Source organism: Teleopsis dalmanni, unplaced genomic scaffold (genome assembly GCF_002237135.1).
Source record: "Teleopsis dalmanni isolate 2A unplaced genomic scaffold, ASM223713v2 unscaffolded_contig_0303, whole genome shotgun sequence".
In the NCBI taxonomy this organism is placed as follows: domain Eukaryota; kingdom Metazoa; phylum Arthropoda; class Insecta; order Diptera; family Diopsidae; genus Teleopsis; species Teleopsis dalmanni.
The window spans coordinates 5579-10387 of NW_024031685.1; the positions used below are offsets into that span (position 1 = coordinate 5579).

Sequence of the window (4809 nt, forward strand, 5' to 3'; positions counted from 1 at the left end):
CAGAATAAGAACATTCCTTAAAATAATTAAAATGAGGGAATATTATATAAGTACATATTTTACATTTTTTCTTAGAATTAAATTTAATTGTAATATCGCAAATATTAGAAAAATAATAAAGAACAAAACATACAAAACAGTTTAATAAACGAAATATAAACATATTTAAATATACATACACATTAAAGAAAACAAATACATATTTTAATTTTTTTAGCGAAGTTTATTTACATTTTTTAATGAAATAAAATATAATGAAATTACGCCTATTTTTTATTAAAAAGAAATTAAAAAAAATTATGAAAAAAGTTTTGTCAGGTGTGGGGTTAGAACCCACGCTCCCTCTCGGGAACCAGAGCTTAAATCTGGCGCCTTAGACCGCTCGGCCAACCTGACTACATGCCGTTGGACGACATAACGTACAATATAAATTATAAGCAGTGATAATTTATTATATTTAGATATTTAATAATTTATTAGTTTTAATAAAAAACATTTTTTAATAATAATTTTATTTTTAAGAAGAGCTAATTGTTAAACTTAATAACAGTCAATAGTTAAACAACACACATTTTTAATAAATAAATAAGAAACGAAAAAATTTGGTTTGTAAAAGTTTTTTTATTTAAACTAATATTTGGACTATATTCTATAATCATTTTCAAGGCACTATAATGTTCTTATAATGTAGCAATAATTTAATAATAAATAACAAAGAAATAATCACGCAACACATTAACAATTAAACATAAATACATGTGTACATAAAGATGCTAAAAAATAAGAAGGAAATAATTATACAATACATTAAAAATAAAACATAAAATATACCCATATACATAAAATATACAGGGTGGCTGACGAAAATTGCAAAAAACTTCGCATAGATCTAGGTGTCAAACCAATAATGAGAGAAAGCACAAATTAATTCATTTGACAGTCTTGTTTATAAATGAATGAAGGCATTTTGAGATTTGTGTTGTAATGTAATGGAGTTAAAACGTGATAGTGTGATTGATATATATTTGGCTAGAAAAACTCAAGTGGCTATCGTTTGAGCCCTCCAACATCCAAATGTGAAAAATCAATTGTCTCTTGCACCATAGCTGGATACCGATATACTGGTATCGTTGCCCTACGCCCAGGAAGTGGACCAAAGAAAACAAAATGCAATCAAATCGCAAAGGTGCTTAACATATCGCAAGAAAGAATACAACACATTTTGAAAATGAGCTCGGTCTAAAGCCGAAGTTGAACAAAGTGCATGATCTCAGCGATGAACAAAAAAATCAAAAGAACTAAAGTGTTGGTTCGTTTGGTCGAAATGGTGGGTTGCCGAATGTAGTTTTTTTGATGAGTCATAATTCGTAATTGCGCAGTCCGTAAACAAGCAAAATGTCGGGTTTACTTGTCAAAGAGTTCAGCTGAAAGTTTAAATATACGATTGGCACTAGAAATCAAGCGGTGATGGTGTGGGCCGCCGTAATGGTTAATGGTTGCTCTCCGCTCGTGTTCATAGACCATGGGGTAAAAATAAACGCCTAAATCTATCGGGAAATCATTTTGGAGGGAGAACTAAAGATCTGGGTAAATGAGAATTTCGGTCGCAAGCGTTGGACATTCCAATGCGTCAATCAAGAATCAACGTTTCCTGTTTTTTTCCATCAACACAATGGTCATCGTGTTCACCTGATATAAATCATTTATATTTCTCGGTCTGGGGTATTCTAAAAAATAAATTTGGTGCTAAAAAATATCAAAATATCGATCATCTGACGCAAACGCTAAACCGAGAATGGACCAAAATACCGCAAAGCCGTTTGTAGCAGTGGCGACGTGTGCCTTATCTGGAAGGGTGTGCGCAGAGTTCGGAATGTGGTGCACAAAATCGCACACTGCACTGTGCGAGTGGAAATTATTTTTAAAATATACACACGCACATTTGTGGTGTTAAGAAAAAAAATGCACGCACTCAAATTTGTTGTGCGATTTCAAATTTCACATCGCACAAAGCAATGATTCTGCACACAGATTCGTGCACACACATTTGTGCTGTGCGACTGATTTACAAAAATGTGCACAATCAGATGTGCGAGAAAATTTTATGCTCGCACCGCACTGTGCGACAAACAATTCTCTCTGCACACGAGTGTGTTGCTCATATTACGATTGCACAAATGTGCACAAATGTGCGATTGCTCAAACGTGCACAAATGTGCACAAATGTGCGATGCACAAACGTGCACAAATCTGCGATTTTGCGTTTGCACCCAAGGGTGGAAAAAATTACAGGAACTTCATATAAATTCTTTTTCTATAACTTTTCAAACAGCAAAATAAATTAAAAGCATAAAAATTGTCTCTATGGATATACACAACCTCTTTATCTACGATTCAATACAAAAAATCTTATACAAAAATTTTGTGTTTTTTATTAATGTATAACATATAATTGTACTAAAATTATACAAATATTACAAATTGTAATAATATAAATTATTAAAATAAAATATTATTTTAAAAACTTTTATTTTAAACAAAAATTAAACGCATAAGTACATACTATGCATAAATCATTTACTCATAACATCAAAATATCAAACAAACAAAAAAAAAATATACAAACAGAAACGAAATGCTTTCAAAAACCAATACAAAATGAAAGTGATCTAATTTTTTGGTGCAACGCTTTGCTTTGCATTTTATGCAAAGACTGCAATGAAATTTTTATTTGCAAAGTGTAAAGTAAAACATGTTAAGTCTTTGGTATAAATATTATAGAGTAGAAATCTGAAAACAAACTCAATTTGCTAAGTAGACCTGTGGGGGCGCGGGTAACAATGTTACATGAAATAGAGAGCACAATGAATTTCTCTACAGCGCTCTATAACATAGTGAGCACGTGCATGTAAGTTTTTTGTTATGATTTTGTTTCCTTGTACTCTATTTTGTACCCTTGTGTATTTTTATTTCATTGAAACTAAATATCACTTTTCAGCACCAAATTTAAATAGAGGAATATATTCTATTTTATGGTCATAGGCATAGGCATATGAACATATTATTATTTTTGTTTCAAAACTTCCTAGAAATAAAGGGTACTCATGTTTTTTTTAATGAATTTTATTAGTTTTGGGTTTATTCTCATATATTCCTTACATTCCCATATATATATATACATATATACGTATATATAATATACGTAGAGAAATAGATTTTTGGCCCCAAATACGGAAAGATGAGGTTGTAACTGCACCATCAGAATTGGTTAAACATTTTTATAATTATTCTTTTTATTTATTTATTTATTAACACATGAAGCTCATAATATATACATACATATGTGTATACTGAAGCAATTAGTAAGCCTTTACATATACATAGATATTTTTAAAAACAGTTTTAAATCAGAATCAAAACAATAAAAATAATAGTAGCATTGTTTCTGATATGAAACAAAAAAAAACCAATCTTCTTTTTACGCTTACAATTTCTTAATATTGGATGCAAAATTAATACAAACATACCTACTTGCTGAGAAATAGAAAAGAAATATGTAAACATATACAGTGATGAACAAAATTATTGGCACAGCAAGCAAATTGAACTTTTGCACTATTTTTATCCTGTTAATAATGCGATTTTTAATAGTTCAATTTGCTTACTGTGCCAATAATTTTGTTCGTTACTGTATGTATGCTAGTAAAGTGCACATGCAATATGAAAGCACTCAAAAAGACTAGAGTAATATTTTTTCCTACATATACCCTCCTAATAAATTCGCAGAAGCACTGATCAATATAACAAACGACGAAAAGAGTTATTTGAGAGAATCGTTTTGCCCTTTACTTTAATTTCCAAAGCAATTCAGAAAACAAGACATGAAGAGAATGGAGTGTTTTTTGAGTGCAAAAAGGTTGCCAGCAGCAGCAACCTCATACAAAAATTTGCTTGTACGAGATTGCTACTCTATAATATTTATACTCAATGTTGCTACTCTATAATATTTATACTCAATGCTTTTACTTTGCAAAAAAAAGTCACTCATAAGTTTTGCAAAGTGCAAAGTGAAAAGTGTTGGTGCAACAGGGCCCTGTTTGCGCCATCACAAAGTTTTTTCAATGTTTCTTTTGTAAACATTTCGAGGTTTTTGAACACGTATTCAAAAACAAAACAGATGCAATTGGCATTAAGAGTTTAATAATAGAAATGTGCAATAAAGAAACCCCTCAGTGGTTTAATGGGCCCTGTAATGAACATCTAATCCAGCTTCTTGATTTTTTAATTCTTCTTTTACTTCGTAAGCTTTACTTGTGGGCCTTAGAGAAGTCTAAAATCAACAAACATTTCTAAAATGAATAAAAAATATGTTAGCTTTACAATTTAAGTTAGCACTTAATATAAGATCAATTAAGACAACTCTTTTTAACAATAATATAGAAGAACTCAGCCAGAATTTAGTTGTAATATATAGTGAATTAATATTTTTCAAATGTTCAGAATAAGAACATTCCTTAAAATAATTAAAATGAGGGAATATTATATAAGTACATATTTTACATTTTTTCTTAGAATTAAATTTAATTGTAATATCGCAAATATTAGAAAAATAATAAAGAACAAAACATACAAAACAGTTTAATAAACGAAATATAAACATATTTAAATATACATACACATTAAAGAAAACAAATACATATTTTAATTTTTTTAGCGAAGTTTATTTACATTTTTTAATGAAATAAAATATAATGAAATTACGCCTATTTTTTATTAAAAAGAAATTAAAAAAAATTATGAAAAAAGTTT

The 4809-nt window shown here is 29.4% G+C and overlaps 1 non-coding gene across 1 annotated transcript; it reads right to left on the reverse strand.

Moving 5' to 3' along the window:
• Positions 1-312: 312 nt before the first annotated feature.
• Trnal-uaa lies at positions 313-396 on the reverse strand. The gene has a single exon. It is a non-coding gene; the product is annotated as a tRNA-Leu (tRNA).
• Positions 397-4809: the final 4413 nt, after the last annotated feature.